Here is a 19,172-nt window from a genome sequence, read left to right as displayed (position 1 = left end):
TCTACCAGAATCCCCTCCTTACTGACGATGTGGCCCAGAAATGTAACTTGTAGTAACCAGAACTCGCACTTGCTGAACTTAGCATACAACCTATGCTCCCTCAACCGCTACATCACCAAATATAGATGCTGCTCATGCTCTGTCTCTGACTGAGAGTACACCAGAATGTCATCGATGAAAACAATCACAAACTTATCAAGATAATCCTTGAAAACCCTGTTCATCATATCCATAAAAGTTGTTGGGGCATTGGTTAATTCAAAGGACATGACCAGGAATTCATAGTGTCCATAACTCATTTGGAAAGCGATCTTTGGTATGTCTGCTTCTTTAATCCTTAACTAGTGGTAACCTGATCGGAGATCAATCTTGGAAAACACTGTTCTTCCCTGTAGCTGATCAAACAAATCGTCAATCCTAGGTAGTGGGTACTTGTTCTTAATGGTCAATTTGTTCAACTCCCTGTAGTCAATACACATCCTAAGAGATCCATCCTTCTTCTTGAAAAACAACACTGGGGCACCCCATGGCGAGAAACTCTGTCTGATGAACCCCAAATCCAGTACCTCCTGCAACTGAATCTTCAACTCCACCGGAGCCATTTTGTACAGTGTCCTAGATATTGGCTTTGCCCTTGGTACCAACTCTATAACAAAATCAATCTCCCACTGCGGCAGCAGCCCTAGCAGATCTACTGGAAATAAATATAGAAACTCACATACCAATCTGGTCTCCCCCGGTCCAACCAACACAACCCTAGAGGTATCCACAAAATTCGCTAGGAATCCTATGCAACAGCCTTGCATCAGATCTCTAGCCTTCAGTGTTGGAATTATGGGTACTCGTGGTCCCCTAGCTGTTCCCACAAATACAAAGGGTACCTCCCCTTCTGGTTCAAAAGTCACCATCCAGCGCTTGCAGTCAATCGTCGCCCCATACTTCGATAGCCAATCCATCCCTAGGATCATATCGAAGTCATCCATCACTAGCTCAATCAGATCAACAGACAACTCTCTACTATCTACCTCTACTGGTAAAGCTCTAATCCATCTCCTAGAGACTACCAGTTCCCCAGCCGGCAACAAAGTCTGAAATCCCCTAGCTTACAAAACACTAGGTCTACACAACTGATCTATCACTCTAGCAGACACAAACGAACGAGTAGATCCCGAATCAAATAATACAGTATAAGAAGAACCAGCACTAGAAATCTGACCTGTCACGACCGAGGGGCTTGACCTCAGTCCGAGTCAAAGTAAACACTATGGCAGGAGCGAGACTGTCACCCTGCTTCGGCTCCTCTTTCCTGGCTTGTGGGCAGTCCTTCTTCAGATGATTGACACTCTTACAAATAAAGCAGGCCCTAATCCTGCACTCACCCTGATGTCATCGTCTGCACCGGGGACACACTGGAAAACTCCTCTAGTTCTCACTTTCGCTCTGACGGCCACTAGAAGCACCCCGTGCCCTCCTATCCAAATTGAAAGGAACAAAGGAACAAAGGAGGCACCGTCCTCCTGGCATCGCGCCTAACAATGCTCTCTCTCCAAATCGGATCCTCGGCCCCCTCAGCTGTAAGGGCCTTGTCCACAACCTGAGCATAGTTAGTAGTCTCTAAATCTAAAGTGATCTTTACATCGCGGGTGATCATAACATTCAACCCCCGTACAAATCTGTCTCTTCTTGTCGCATCAGTCGGCACCAAATCCGGCGCGAATTTTTCCAACTGGTCAAATTTCAAAGCATACTCAGTAACTATCAACCGGTTCTAAGTCAGGTTGATGAACTCGTCAACCTTTGCAGCTCGAACTACAACACTGTAATATTTCTCGTTGAAGATGTTCTTGAATTCTTCCCAGGTCATAACTGCCACATTCCTCCACTGAACTACCATATCCCACCAGATGCGGGTATCCTCTTTGAACATGTAACTGGAATAAGCTACCCTCTCATTCCCTTCCACCCTCATAAGATCCAGGATGGAGGAAACCATATTCATCCACTGCTCTGCCCGCAGTGGGTCTGGTCCACCCTCAAAGGTGGAAGGATGCTGTTTTCTGAATCTCTCATATAAAGGTTCCCACCTGTTCTCCACAATAGATTGAACCGGCACTGGTGCCACAACCTACTGAACTGGTAACCCAGTGACCTATGGAGGGGCCGGCTGCCTCAACTGCCGAAGTTCTTCCTCTATTCGTTGCAATCTTTCTTCCTTTTTTGCAAACATCTATTTCCAATTCTGTGGGGCAGGTGGAGGGTCCTGACCCTGGTTGTCATCCTCGGCCCTACTGCCGCAGAGTCTAGATGATTGTTGAGGCATCTCAATAAATATGTCTGCAATCAACGACGCCGCTCATCAGGCATGATAACAAAATCCAAAACCACCTCCCAAATCATACCAGTCAACCATAAACAACAGTCCACATAACATACAAACAACATATAACACACAATGGGCCATGCCCTGACATCATGCATATGTTAGCTCATTCATCATTCTCTATATGAAATAAGCAGGAAAACAGGGCATTTAATCACATATTCAAACAAATAAGTCAATTATTACCAACCAATGTTGAGTCGAGCTTGTCACTGACAGCTAGCGTACATGTTCGGTCATTCTCCAGAAAGCATAAACCTTGGCTTGCTCTGATACCAAGTTGTACTGCCCTACTTCCTTAGAGCTGTTACTAAGTGAGTTTAAAACGTCCATTTAACTCGCTAATCGAGGTTTTAAGACGAACATGTAACTAAACCATAAACAAAGTCATAACTTTGAAAATAATTCTATTTATTGAAAATCATAAAGCATTTAACATTTGGGATCCCAAAATACTGTTTAGAAATATTTACAAATCAAAAATATAATCAGAGTCGGCTAAACGATAAAATTCAGGTTTAGTACAATCATCTCCCAAAGATACCCCTGGCCGTGGCAGCCAGGCAAGCCAAACATGTACGCACCGCTTCACGCTCTCCGTACTCATGGTTGGTCGACTTTCCCCTTGCCCTTACCTGCACCATAGAGGACTCATGAGCCGAGGCCCAGCAAGAAAAACCTCACAAGCAGATAACATATGCATATCAAACATTTAACATATAAACAAGCCATCCTCAGGCTATACACAACGACCATGCTGTCCCAGGCGCTTTACCAGGCCCTGGGTTCGCGGTCCACACCGTGAGGATATCCCAGGTATCCTTTAGGGTCTCGCCTTGGCAACTCGCACTCCACGTGCTAAACGCAGCTCCCGGCCCCTTGTCGTTCTCGGCCTTCGCCGTTCCCGGCCCTTGTCGTTCATTCATTTATATGTACACATAGTATAATTAAGCAGATACTTAAACACGTATTAACTAAATCAAAGGGCTACGCCCTATCAATCCGGGTGATAAAATCCATCCTGAGCCTTAATTATTGAATTCCCGAGCCTAAAACCTCTTTAAAGCCCAAAAATGCACTTAGCGCCGCGGCCCTAAGAACTCATGTCGCGGCCCCCAACTCAACCCGAGGCCCTGCCTCATTTCAACGTACACGCGCCGCAGCCCTTCCTGAAGGGTGCTGCGGTGCGCCTCCATTTCCAGATGCCCCAATGTTCTAAGGGGTCGTGACTCAGCAAGAACAGCGCCGCGGCCCGACCCCTCAAGCCCAGAAAAACTCACCATTTTTGCCACGAAAACCAATCCAATTAACCCCAAAATCAACCCAACAACTCAAGCTAATCATCACAGAAGTTATACTATGGATTCAGCAACAAAACCCAATAAGAATTTAAGCTCAAAACCTCATCAAACTCAAAGTCAATTCTTCACTCAACACACATGCAATACTCTAGAATTTCAGCTTAAAACCAGTATAATTCTCTAAGATTAAAGCTTACCTTGAGCTGAGTTGAGTCCCTGAATTAGGTTCTTAAGCATCAAGCTTCTAGCTCCCAAGATTCCCAGGCCAATTCCTTAGTTTTGATTAGTTTCCACCAAAATTTCCCAAAGCTTCCAAGGAAGAAACTCCAAGAGAGAGAGAAGGAAAGAGTCGGTTTCCTTAGCTTCTGAACACTTCTCCAATTTTTTTTTATTTAACTTAAGTTTCTAAGGTTACCTCAAGGCTCGGGGTGCCAAAAACGTCCCCGAGGGAAAAATGGTAAATTTCCCCAATATTCCATCCTAAACATTTGATTAGTGCTCAAAAATATCAATTTTATTAATCTTAAAGTGTAAAATTAATTAAGTTTTAATTAATATTTTCATGGATTTATTGTCAGATATTTTATATTTGAAAATATTAATTTTAATTTAATTTGTATTTAATTTTCAGGAAATAAAATATATTTTTGACACAAAGAAAAAGAAAGGAAAAACAAAGAATTAAAATTGAAGAAATTAGGAAGAAAATGACATTTTTGAAGATCAAATGGCCCAAAACTAGGCCCAAAAAGGAGGCCAGCCAAGTCGCCAGTCGCTAGCCGCCAGCCGCCACTGCCACGTTCTGACGCGCCTGCCATGTTCCCCATGGCCCCGACCACGACTGATGCCTCCAGCCCAGCACCCAACCCGAGCACGCCACGACACCTGATGCTCCCCGAACGCCGACAACTGCAGCTGCCACCTGCCACGATGTGACAGCCTGCCGTACCTGACGCTGACGCTGACGTCACCTGCCACTATCAGTCCGTGTCTCCCACTTTACCAGCAGCCACTTCCCATTTTCATCAGCTTTTTGAGCCACTTTCCCACTATTTTATACACGGTTTTACACGTTTTTGGGTCTTATTTACACTATAAATAGAGTACCAAATGGGGAAAAATTATATCAAATTGTGCAAGGGAATAGTAGAGAGTATTGGAGAGAAAAACACTTAGTTTTTCATATTTTTCTTTTACATTTTTGTGAGTGAAAACAATGCCTATTTTAGGCTAAATTTTCTTGTGGAAAGGCTAGAGTGGAGTTCATGTGTTACATTATATTTTTAATATATTGATTCTTTATTTTGTTCTTCATTTCTATATATTTGTTACAATTAAATTTATTTTCTTCTAATTTTTGTTCTAAATTTATTATTATCTTTTACATAAGTCTAGTCATGCTCTTCTTATGTAATTTAGGTTTTTAATTTAATTTAGAATATTTGTTATATTATATGCTTTTTACTGCATTCTGCCATTGGTATTTTGTCGCTCTAAAGTATATAATATGATAGGTTTTTAAAATTAGAAGTTAGTATAATTTAATTAAAGAACATATTTTAAGGTGAGCTTTATTATATATATTTTCCAACTATAATTAATGGTGTAGAATTATAGTTGAGTATAATGAATCAATTTTATTAAAATATATATATGTTTGCATGAATGAAACTAATGCCTTCCAAACTTTCTTTCTGATTCTAATCCCTCGATTTTATCCATTTAATGTTTATTTTCTTTTTCAAATTCACATTTTTCCAAAGTTTATTATTTTTAATTTACTAATCTTTCTTTTAATTTTGTACTTTACCTCTCTGTGGATACGACATAGCCCGATTACTACTGCGACCGCTTAGGAATTTATTGGGCGATATCAATTTTTGGCGCCGTTGCCAGGGAGGTAATTCTACAATTAAAGGTTTGCATAGTAAATTTTTTTTTCTTTATTAACAAAAAAAAGTAGTATAAAATTTTAATTTCTCTTTTATTTTATTTTTCCTTAGTAATTTTTTTTTATTTATTCATTTTTTTTTAGTTTTATTTTAGGTTTAGAATTTTTATTTTTAGATTTATGTTTTTTCCGAAAAAAAAAGAGCATAAAATTTTAAATCATAAAATTTAAAAAAAAAAATCAAAAATCAAAAATCAAAAATCAAAAATCAAACAAAGTATTGAGAACATTTGTGTAATTTTGGAAATTAGTAAAAAACCAAACTTGTTCTGTCTTAGAAAAATTGGTTCTTAAATAAGGTCTGTGTTAGCGTTACCCTCCAATCTTTTCTAAGAACTTCGAGGAGTTCTAGAAAAGCTCTTGGGCCTAAAGTGGTACCTTGGCAGCCTTTCCAATTGGCCTGGGAACATTTTGGTGTATACTTATTACATTATTACACATTTGCGCTTATAATACTTACAAACTAAAAAAAGATTTATGCCACGAAATAGAGACGCACTAGGGAGATTTGTGAGACAACAAGTAGAAACTTTAGAAAACTCTCCTAGTTCGTCATTTTCTTCCATTCGTTCAAACACTCCTGATTCACCGAGACTTCCTGAACCACCCACGATGGCTCATCAAGACGAAGTCCAACCAAGAACGCTACAGGAATATTTACATCCTACGCGTACAGCCACACCTTAATGCATAATGTATCCCAACAATATGCCAAATTTCGATTTCAAACCCGGCATGATTAACCTCTTACCAACCTTCCATGGGTTGGAAAATGAGAGTCCGTACGTGCATATTCGGGAATTCGAAGAGGTGGTGGCTACATTCAACAACCGAGTTGATGTCACCAACATTGTGAGATTGAAATTCTTTCCTTTCTCACTCAAAGACAAAGCAAAAAGCTGGTTGTATTCCTTAAGGCCTAGATCTATCGGAACATGGGACGAAATGACAAAAGCATTCTTTGCCAAATATTTCCCGCCCCATAAGACTAGTAGCCTTAAGAGACAAATCTCTACCTTCATCCAGAAAGACCATGAAACTTTCCATCACGTCTTGGAAAGGTTTAGAGATTTGATAAATCAATGCCCACATCATGGATACGAAAGCTGGCGTCTGATCAGCTATTTTTATGACGGTCTCACAACCGGACAAAGGAAATTCGTACAAATGATGTGCAATGGCGAATTCCTTCAAAAAGATCCCGATGAAGCTTTCGAGTACCTTGACGATCTTGCTGAAAAATCCTACACATGGAATGGACCGAGTCCTATGGACAAGCCACGATCAACTGGAATCTACCAATTGAAGGAAGAGGACAACGTCAAAAGCCAAATTGAATCATTGAGACAACAATTAGAGGCCTTCAAATCTCAAGAAGGTAGAGGAATCCACATGGCTGCAAAGGTAGAGACAGGAGATCCATGCTTCATCTGTGGAGGAATGGAACATCAACCGCAAGAATATCCAACTCTTAGTGAGTTAAGAGGAGGAAATGAGGAACAATGCAATGCTTTAGGGGATTACAAGAAACCTTATAACCCTTTCTCAAACACTTACAATCCCGGTTGGCACAACCATCCAAATTTCAGCTGGAAGGATTCAAACCAAGCATCTGGAAGCCAATGGAGGCCTGAGCAGCAACAACCACCAAAGTCATACAACGCTCCTCAAAATATCATGCAGTCAAGTAATTCTCTTGAGAGTACTTTGTAAATTCTTGCACAAACTCAAATAGCCTCAACTCAAGAGCTCAAAGCTTGTTTCACACAAATGGTAGAGGAAATGAAGGACCTGAAAATCCAAATGACAAAGCTAAACACTACTTTGGCGATTCAAGAGCATGGGAAACTTCCCGCTCAACCTCTAATCCATCAAAAAGGGCAACACATGGCACAAACCTCCTCCTCTGCAGATACAAATTTCAAAGAGGTTAATGCCATCACTACTCGAAGTGGTCAAAGTACGGTTTCACCGTTAACTAAGACAACGAGTACGTCAATGCCCGCTCCAGATGATGACGTGCCAATAAGCATTCCAGTAAAGGCACCCTTTCCTCAAGCTTTGAAATCTACTCGAAAGGTACTGGAAAATCATGGTGAAATCCTAGACCTTTTAACACAAGTGAAGATCAACTTGCCATTGTTGCATGTGATCAAACAAGTGCCGGCTTATGCCAAGGTTATCAAGGATTTGTGCACCGTTAAAAGAAAGCATCATGTCAAGAAAACTGCATTCTTGGCAGAACAAGCTAGCGCGGTAATTGACTGAGTACAAAGATCCTGGTTGTCCCACCATCTCATGCCAAATAGGGGAACAGGAATTTGGTCAAGCCCTTCTAGACTTAGGAGCAAGTGTAAATCTCATGCCATATTCAATATACTTGCAATTAGGTCTAGGAGAACTCAAGCCCACATCTGTGGTGCTACAACTAGCTGATCGATCAGTTAAGAAACCTCGGGGAATAATAGAAGACGTTCTGATTCAAATTGAAAAATTCTATTACCCTGTTGATTTTCTCATCTTGGACACTCAATCTGAAGTGAGTATAGAGTCCAAAATTCCCATCATTCTTGGTAGACATTTCCTCGCAACAGCTAATGCACTCATTAACTGTAGGAATGGTCTCATGAAAATCTCTTTCGGGAACATGACTCTAGAAGTGAATGTTTTCCACATCGGAAAACAACCACCTGACAACGATGAGTGTTTCCAATCCTATCTGATCGATACACTTATTTCGGAAGAGGTCGAATCGAAATACACGTCTAATCATTTTAATCACCTCTTCCAAATTTGAGAAAATTCTGAGCCCGATGAGTCTGCAATCAACCCTGAAATCGTCAAACACTCACAGGCTAGAAAAACCATGTTTTGGAATCCAATCTTTGAGGAACTCCCTCAAGATCGAGAAACACCAAAACCGTCCATTGAACAAGCTCCTCAACCAAAGTTGGCCCAACTTCCTGACGGTCTTAAGCATGTTTTCCTGGGAGCTGACAACACTTTTCCTGTCATAATATCCTCCAAGATCAATGCCACACAAGAGCGCCAACTCATCAATGTGTTGCAAGAACAAAGAGATGCATTAGGATGGACAATAGCTGACATCAAAGGTATTAGTCCATTAATTTGCTCCCATCACATTCAATTGGAAGATGGGGCTATACCGCGCCGTGACCCTCAAAGAAGATTGAATCCAACGATGAAGGAAGTAGTAAAGACTGAAGTCTTGAAACTTCTTGATTTTGGCATAATCTATCCTGTTGCCGACAGTAAATGGGTCAGCCCAACTCAGGTTGTTCCCAAGAAATCTGGGGTAACAGTGGTACAAAATGAAAAAGGAGAACTTGTTCCTACCAAGGTCACAACTGGGTGGTGCATGTGCATTGATTATAGAAAATTAAATGCAGCCACCCGCAAAGACCATTTTCCACTTCCATTCATCGATCAAATATTGGAACGTGTGGCAGGTCATCCTTTCTATAGCTTTCTCGATGGTTATTCAGGGTATTACCAAATCGAGATTGCCCTAGAAGATCAGGATAAGACCACATTCACTTGTCCTTTTGGTACTTTTTCCTTCCGGCGTATGCCATTTGGCCTGTGCAATGCTCCAGCCACTTTCCAGGGATGCATGATGAGCATATTTAGTGATATGATCGAGAAATGCATGGAGGTATTCATGGATGATTTGACAGTCTTTGGAGATTCCTTTGAATCAAGCCTTCTCAATTTGGAGTCTGTGCTTAAACGTTGCAAAGAGAAAGGCTTGGTACTCAACTGGGAAAAGTGTCATTTCATGGTGCCATCAGGCATAGTCTTGGGGCATGTCGTGTCGGAACGAGAAATTGAGGTTGATCAATCAAAGATTGAACTCATATCAAAGCTGCCCACCCCCAAGACTGTTAAAGACATTCGATCTTTTCTTGGGCATGCAGGATTCTATAGGAGGTTCATACAAAACTTTTCGACAATTGCTCACCCTTTGTCAAACCTCCTAGCAAAAGATGTTGTGTTCAGTTGGACACCTGAGTGTGAGGAATCTTTCCGAACGCTCGTTGCAAAACTAACTTCCGCCCCTATCATCCAACCACCAGATTGGAACTTACCGTTCGAAATCATGTGTGATGCTAGCAATTATGCTATAGGGGCTGTCTTAGGTCAAAGAAGGGAAGGGAAGCCCTTCGTTGTCTATTACGCAAGTAGAACTCTTAACAGTGCTCAAATGAACTATTCTACCACTGAAAAAGAGTTACTTGCTGTAGTATTCGCACTTGACAAATTTCGTTCCTACCTGATTGGTTCACCTATCACAGTCTTCACGGACCATTCCGCCTTAAAATACCTCCTTTCCAAAAAGGATGCTAAGGCGCGTTTAATTAGGTGGATCCTTCTGTTACAGGAATTTGATCTGACCATTAAAGACAAGAAAGGAGTTGAAAACGTGGTAGCGGACCACTTATCTCGTCTTGAATTTTCTAATTCCGCTGATGGCCCAGCCATTCGAGATGACTTCCCTGATGAACATCTCTTCGCAGTCACTAAGTTGCCATGGTACGCTCATATTGTCAATTACTTAGTGACTGGCGAACTTCCAACTGCATGGAGTGCACAAGATAAACGTAAATTTTTGGTCGAGGTTCGTAACTTCTATTGGGATGACCCACATCTTTTCAAGTATTGCCCCGATCAAATTATGCGACGTTGCATTCCAGATGATGAAATTTTTAGTGTTCTAAACTTTTGTCATAATGAAGCTTGTGGTGGTCATTTTTCTACGAAATAGACTGCTGCAAAAATCTTACAGTGTGGTCTTTATTGGCCCACTTTATTCAAAGACACTAACAATTTATGCCGATCATGTGAAAGGTGTCAGAAATTAGGTGCCTTGTCCCGACGACATATGATGCCATTAAACCCAATTCTTGTAATAGAAATATTTGATTGTTGGGGGATAGACTTTATGGGACCATTTCCACCTTCTTCTGGCTACCCTTACATTCTCCTCGCCATAGACTATGTCTCAAAATGGGTGGAAGCTGTGCCTTGTCGAAATAATGATAAAACAACTGTTGTGAAATTCTTAAAGGAAAATGTGTTATCTAGGTTTGGGACACGTCGCGCTATCATAAGTGATCAAGGCATCCATTTTTGCAACTATTCTTTTGAGACCTTAATGCACACATATGGTGTAATTCATAAAGTTGCATTGCCTTATCACCCACAGACAAATGGCAAAGCTGAGTTAGCCAACTGAGAAATTAAGCAAATTTTAGAAAAGACGGTTAATCCTGACCGCAAAGATTGGTCCTCAAGACTTCTCGATGCTCTTTGGGCGTACCGCACTGCTTACAAAACTCAGCTCGGTATGTCTCCTTATAGGCTAGTCTATGGTAAAGCCTGCCACCTTCCTGTTGAGCTGGAACACAAAGCTTATTGGGCAGTTAAAAGCATAAATTTTGATCTCAAGGCGGCAGGACTCTATCGTAAGCTTCAGTTGTCAGAAATTGAAGAATTAAGAAACGATGCTTACGACAACTCTAGGATCTACAAGGCTAAAATGAAAGCGTTTCATGACAAGCAGATCCTAAGAAAAGAATTTGAGCCAAACCAACGAGTGCATCTTTATGACTCTCGTCTGCATATCCACCCTGGCAAGCTGAGATCAAGGTGGACTGGCCCATATGTTGTGAAATATGTCTTTCCCAATGGTGCTGTTGAGGTCATAGACCCAACTGATGGAAGAGAATTCAAAGTAAATGGCCAGCGACTAAAACACTACATAGAGAGGGTGACCCAGCTGAAGAAGTCACTCTCGTGGAACCGGTTTACCAAGTCTAAGTAGTGTTCCAAATTGTTTGTACATAGGTTTGTTTTCTGTTTATTTTCCTTTTGTCATTTTATTTGTTATCATTTTGTGTTTTTCAGTTTTTCATGTTTTAGAGAATCAATATTCGCTCTACCACTCGACGCTCGCTATCCAGGTGTTCTCTTTCCCTGCTCTTTTACATTTTTTTTGAGACATTGAGGACACTATCCGATTTTGGTTGGGGGTGGTGAGCATATTCATGCACGTTCATGTTGATTTTTGTCATATTAATATTTTCACGGTCAAATTTTTAAAAATTACTTATTTATTTTTGCAAAATGTTACTTTTGAGTCAATTTTTGTTATCTATATTATTAATAGTTTCTCTAGAGTTACCTAATGCACATACCAAATGTTGTGGTAAGATGGTTGTTAGCACATATTTGCTTAGAAATTTGCCATGTTTAAGTAATTCATTCTTTTGTGTGAGAAGTGAGACTTGAGAAAACAAATTTTAAATTTTTATTGATTCTTAGAAATGGTTATAATTATTTGGACAAGGTATTGTGGTATGAATGGATGATGTTTTAGGGATAATATTTTCTATAGACAAATCTTATTAGAGAGCCTTTTATTATGTTGTTCATGAAAAAGAAAATGAAAAAAAAAGAAGAAGAAGAAGAAAAAAAAATAGAAAAAAAAAGGAGAAAGACACAAGAGCAATATTTGTATCATTTTTAATTATGTTGTCTCTTGTGTCCAAAAAAAAATGTATGTTTATTAATTTCATGTTTTATTTTATGGCTCTTAGAATAAATGTAAAGATTGTCTATTTAACTTAAAATCCCAAAAAACTGGTTTTGTGGTACTCTTTATGGTAGTTGTCCAAATAGTTTATTTCCTATCTTCGTTTCAATAATTATTTAAGAGTTTGTCCTAAATATATACCCATTTGATGAGTGCTTACTTCTTTTCCAACTCCATGAGTGAGACCCTTAAACTTTAAATATTTTCAATTACATGAGAGGTTAATGGAGTTGAGGCTTTTACTTGGCATAATTTCGAAGGCTTTTATGTGCTATGGTTTGCGGTAAGAAGGTTCAAGTTTGGTGCACACACTCACAACTCTAGATTTATTCGAAGTAATTTTGATAACTCTTATTGACTTGTTACTGACATTTTTTGTTAATACTTAAGTTATTTCTATAATTTTTGACCGGAAATATATCATGTTGACATCTATCATTTCGCTTAAATTGCTAGAGACTAGCAATAAGCTGGTTGTGGGTTGTGATTAGTGCTCAAAAATATCAATTTTATTAATCTTAAAGTGTAAAATTAATTAAGTTTTAAATAATATTTACATGGATTTATTGTCATATATTTTATATTTGAAAATATTAATTTTAATTTAATTTGTGTTTAATTTTCAGGAAATAAAATATATTTTTGACACAAAGAAAAAGAAAGGAAAAAGAAAGAATTAAAATTGAAGAAATTAGGAAGAAAATGACATTTTTGAAGATGAAATGGCCCAAAAAGGAGGCCAGCCAAGTCGCCAGCCGCCACTGCCACGTTCTGACGCGCCTGCCATGTTCCCCATGGCCCCGACCACGACTGATGCCTCCAGCCCAGCACCCAACCCGAGCACGCCACGACACCTGATGCTCCCCGAACGCCGACAACTGCAGCTGCCACCTGCCACGATGTGACAGCCTGCCGTACCTGACGCTGACGCTGACGTCACCTGCCACTATCAGTCCGTGTCTCCCACTTTACCAGCAGCCACTTCCCATTTTCATCAGCTTTTTGAGCCACTTTCCCACTATTTTATACACGGTTTTACACGTTTTTGGGTCTTATTTACACTATAAATAGAGTACCAAATGGGGAAAAATTATATCAGATTGTGCAAGGGAATAGTAGAGAGTATTGGAGAGAAAAACACTTAGTTTTTCATATTTTTCTTTTACATTTTTGTGAGTGAAAACAATGCCTATTTTAGGCTAAATTTTCTTGTGGAAAGGCTAGAGTGGAGTTCATGTGTTACATTATATTTTTAATATATTGATTCTTTATTTTGTTCTTCATTTCTATATATTTGTTACAATTAAATTTATTTTCTTCTAATTTTTGTTCTAAATTTATTATTATCTTTTACATAAGTCTAGTCATGCTCTTCTTATGTAATTTAGGTTTTTAATTTAATTTAGAATATTTGTTATATTATATGCTTTTTACTGCATTCTGCCATTGGTATTTTGTCGCTCTAAAGTATATAATATGATAGGTTTTTAAAATTAGAAGTTAGTATAATTTAATTAAAGAACATATTTTAAGGTGAGCTTTATTATATATATTTTCCAACTATAATTAATGGTGTAGAATTATAGTTGAGTATAATGAATCAGTTTTATTAAAATATATATATGTTTGCATGAATGAAACTAATGCCTTCCATACTTTCTTTCTGATTCTAATCCCTCGATTTTATCCATTTAATGTTTATTTTATTTTTCAAATTCATATTTTTCCAAAGTTTATTATTTTTAATTTACTAATCTTTCTTTTAATTTTGTACTTTACCTCTCTGTGGATACGACATAGCCCGATTACTACTGCGACCGCTTAGGAATTTATTGGGCGATATCAACATTATATCTTCAAATATATCTCCAAATATTTATTTTCATAACCCGATAACCCCATAAAACGTCTAATATCCGAAATACCCCTCGATTCGCCCCGAGTCGGGTTTTCGACTCCGTTGTGACTTTTGAGCTAACCGCTCTCTAGGACTGTATCAGATCGTGCAACACAGATAAATCCCAAGTATATCACAATTATTACAATTATCACTTTTATGCCCTCAACGGGCTAAAATTACAAACATGCCCCTAATAACCAAACGGGGCCCACATGTATATTTAATCCACCTAAACATGCATCACTACTCACATATTCACACAAATTCACATATTATAACAATAAATCACTTATTGCCCTCCAGGCACGCTAATCAAGGCCCTGAGCCTTATTAGCGAATTTGGGTCATTACAGTTATCTTGACATCCCGGGCTATCATTACATTCAGCCCCCGTACAAAGCGATCCCTTCGTACCATATCAGTAGGCAACAAATCCAGGGCAAATTAGCCAACCAGTCAAACTGCAAAGCATATTCTGTGATAGTCATTCTATTATGAGTGAGATTAGTAAACTCATCCACCTTTGCAGCTCAAACTGCAACACTGTGATATTTCTCATTAAAGACATCCCTGAATTCATCCCATGTCCTAACAATCACACCCTTCCTCTAGGACACAACTTCCCACCAGATGCGGGCATCTTCCCTTAACATGTAGCCGGCACAAGCCACCATCTCATTTCCTTAAACCCTCATGAAATCCAAGATAGAAGAAGTCATGTTCATCAACTGCTTTGCCTGCAATGGGTCTGGACCACCCTCAAAGTTGGGAGGGTGTTGCTTCCTGAACCTCTCATACAAAGGTTCCCACATATTTTCCATCACAAGCTGGGCTGACACTGGTGCCACAGCCTGTGGGACCTGTAGTCCAACATCCCGAGGAGGAGCCTGTTGTCTTAGCTCTCGAAGTTCATCTTCGGTTCTTTGAAGTCTTTCTTTCATTTCTGCAAAAATTTGTTGCCAGTTCTATGGGGCAGGTTGAGGGTCCTGACCCTGGTTGTTATCTTCACCCATATTTCTGCAGAATCTAGTTGATCGCCAAGGCATAACTTCAATATGCCTGCAATCAATGATGCCGCACATCAGGCACGATAACAACATACAAAGAAACCACCTCCTAGTTCAATCAATCAACCACAAATATCAAACCAATGTAATGCACACATAACACAATCATATATCAGTCAAAGGGGCCATGCCCTAGCATTATATACACTCATCATGCTTTATTTATATTAATCAGGCAAATAGGGAAACTTACACAAGCAATTAAACTTATAATTCACTTAATACCGACCAACCCTGAGTCGAGCTTGTCTCTAGCAGCGAGCGTACATGTTTGGTCAATCTCCAGGAACCATAAACCTTGGCATGCTCTGATACCAAGTTGTAACGCCCTACTACCCTAGAGTCATTACCATGAGATTTTAAAAGGTGCCATTGGCTCGCATCTCGAGGTACTAGACTGAAAAGTGTGATTAAATCAAAATAACGACTCATTTAGTGAAAATCAAGCATAAAAGGTTTGGACATTCATTAGCATTATAAAAGTGTTACATTGGGATCCCAAAACATTATTTCAAAATACATTTACAACTCAAAAGTTAGGGTACATTCGACCTAAGCGACAAAATCAAACGTTTATACACATGTCCCTCAAAACAACCCCAATCGTGGCAGGCAGGTAGGCCAAACATGTACGCGCTGCTCCATGCCCTCCAAATCATGCTTGGTCGGCTTTTCCCTTGCCTTTACCGGTACCAAAGAGCACCCGTGAACCAAGACCCAGCAAGAAAACTCATGCACATAGCATCTAACAATTCATTCTAGTAAATGCATAAATTTAAACAGATAACAGACTATCCACATAATGGCCTATGCCGACCAAGGTGCTTTACCAAGCACCAGGTTCACGGTCTTCACCGAACGGGTGAATACAACACCCTAGATGCACATGCCACGGCGACCTGCATTCAGCATGCTTATTGCCGTTCCAGACCTTCGTTGATCCCGACTTTCGTGTTGGGGTTTTATGCCCTAATTAAAACCCAATTTCTTTGTAATCTCATTTTATTATCAATAAAAGAATAGAAATCAATTTTTAACTTGGTCAATCACTTTTCTCACATGTTTTATTTTCACGATTATGTGTGTAATATAAACTTTTATTAAATCCCGAGAATGTAGCTAATCGTATCTATAGTGACGTAATCACGATGAAATATAAATATGATTATATGTTCAAAATAAGTTAGTCCTAAGATTAGTCAGTGCACAGGATTTACACTGACTTGCCAATCTACGATATGAGCTACTAACACATTACACTGTTATGTTCTTTCCAGAACATTAGCAAAGTAGAAAAGATCGGATGTATTTGTTACATCAGACTGGACCGATATTGGCAGTAGATATGATAAGTAAACATACCGTTATAATTTATTCTAGTCATATCATATAGTTTACCATAGGTCAATTCAATCTCAATTCTAAGTGGTTAGTATTCTAATTGATTGTATTATTTGAGTTCTTTGACTTGTTCGTTACCAGCTTACCCTACGGTCTAGCCCATACTTACATCTTTGGAACTCGGTAGTATAATTGAGTGGGAGTGTTAATCATAGATATGAACATCTATAGCTTCTGATGGAGAAGTGAAGTGATGGTTTCCTTTTAGTTTGGTTCAAGGTGCTAAATGATAGAGATCTCATTTCAGTAATTAATATTAGTTTACTGAAATACCATTTACAAGGAACTAAGTGTTTTAAGGATAATATACAATGAGCTGTAAAACGGTTTTTTAGTCCCATCTCATTGTAGACCGTCAATAGAGGATTGAGTGACAATCATGGTTGTAACAATGGATAATTAATAATGTTTCTATATTTATTATAGAGCATTATATGAATTCAAGATTGCAATTCTGAGTCTTTAGTTGAATCACAAGGAATTAATAAGTTAGTAAATTTACGATAACTTATTGGACCTTGATTTTATAGGCCCATGGTCCCCAATTTACCGTTGATATAATCATCTAGATATTCTCAATTAATTGATTTAATTATCAATTAGAATTGTCAAAGTTGACGAGGTCGATTTTGGATTGTTTCACAGAGTTATACAATTTAGAGAAGAAAAGAGAAATTTTGGCATATTTATTAGTGAAGATAAATTGGTATCTAAATTAATAATAAATTGGTATCTAAATTAATAAATAAGTTTAAATCAAGGTTCAAATTACAAATAATTAATTTCATAAAGGATTTAAATAATTATTTAATTAATTAATCAATAGAAAATTGTTACACCCAAATTTCTAGAATAGAATTTATGGCCTCGAAATGTAGGCTCGTAAAGTGTAAGTTCGAAATAGGCAAGTATGCCACGTCATCAACACATACGCGGATTCAGTTTGGCAGTTTCGCTCAGCATTAAGGTGGCAACAATGAAATTGGTGAGCTCGGAGCTACATGTGGTCTCGCAGATGTTTCGAGGTTACCAGTTAAGCTCAAAGCTACAACTTAATAATTGCAAGGTTCAATACTTGTATAAATAAATTTCCTAATTTCTTCTTATTGACGATCAAGCACTAGTTAAGAAGGTTTGAGCTTAGGCATCAAGATCGAAAGGATGAATCTTCTCCAAATTCTGAGTGCAATTCAAACCTTCATTGCAAGCTCGAGGAGGTTGGTCTCCCATGGTTGAACTCGGTAAAGTCACTGGCTAAGGGGAGGTTTACCAGAATGACGAGCTCGTGATGTGGGTCGATCTCGAAAGTGAGTTAATTGTGTTCAAGGTCAATAATCCAGTTTGAACGCAATTGCTATTTTAAAATCCTATTCCTCTGGAATTTGTTGTAATCTGCTATTAAACCCCTATTATCATGGGATATTATGTAATTAATGCATTTGTTTGTATTTATTGCAAATTTGAATTGTAACTTCCCGAAATAACAGGGAAGATATTTTGTAAACCAGTCTATAAATAGACTGGAGAAATTCAATTGGAGACAAAGACAATTTGGTATTGGGAATACTCTGCGAAAATTGCTTTCTAAAAGCTTTGAGAGAATTCCACCACTCAATAATATTGACTCGTGGACTAGGCAGATTTTAACTGCTGAACCACGTAAAAACTCGTGTGTTTTTTATTAGCATTCTTAATTATATGTTTAGTGCTCTTCTAATTTAAGTTGACAAAAAATAGCGTCAATAGTTTGGTACTTTCATTGAGAGCATTAAGCAAGACGTTAGACTGTTTAATCAGAAACCTCTGGAACTATCAATGGCCACCACGAACAACCCCAGCACTGGTGGGCGACCATTGCCCCAAATACCAGAGGAACAAACTCCTCACACTGAAGACCACCCTCGTCGAACTGGAAAGCAACCCATGGCAGACCAAGGCCCTGAATAGAGAAGTGATTCATCCGATTCCCAAGGGCCGCCTTCTCCCAGGCCTGATGAATATCTCTACTATAATCCAGAGAGATACATTCCCATTGTGGAACTGAAGAATCGCCAACTGCGCCAACAAATGGTAGAAGAAACAAGGCGAAATGAAGAAATGGCTAGACAGGCTGCTGAGGCCACCCGGATACCATCCCGTAGGCCAAGAGGACATCCCCGAGGGAGCACGACTGCCAGGAGAGCTCAGCAAGGGGCCCAACAGGCTCAACCGAGGCATAGAACAAATCCCAGTGATGAACGCCCCAGAAGAAACACTCGGGCTGAAGCTACTGACAATTCGACTGTGGAGCTATCTACGAGAATGGGGAATAATTGAGCTCCTCCAGTAGCTCGGAACCCAAACCCTGAGGCAGTAAGGAACAACTCGGAGCCTGCCCGGGCCAATTCTGGACCTTCTAGGCCCAACAATGTAATGTCGCCACCCTCTCTAATAAGACATTCACCGTCTCCAATAAGACACCCCTCACCAGTCTGAGAGGCCCCACAACCTGCACCACAGAGGCCTTCTCGCAGTGGCAGCCAGGATGGAAGTTTTCAGGCCAGATCCGGTCATAGG

General features: G+C 39.3%; 1 non-coding gene across 1 annotated transcript; it reads right to left on the bottom strand.

Annotated features, from left to right (window-relative positions):
- Positions 1-6,625: 6,625 nt before the first annotated feature.
- Positions 6,626-6,732, bottom strand: LOC133827878 (small nucleolar RNA R71). Its single transcript, XR_009890527.1, has one exon. It is a non-coding gene; the product is annotated as a small nucleolar RNA R71 (small nucleolar RNA).
- Positions 6,733-19,172: the final 12,440 nt, after the last annotated feature.

This window comes from Humulus lupulus, chromosome 3, assembly GCF_963169125.1.
Source record: "Humulus lupulus chromosome 3, drHumLupu1.1, whole genome shotgun sequence".
NCBI lineage: Eukaryota > Viridiplantae > Streptophyta > Magnoliopsida > Rosales > Cannabaceae > Humulus > Humulus lupulus.
This window is presented reverse-complemented; position numbering and strand designations above follow the sequence as displayed.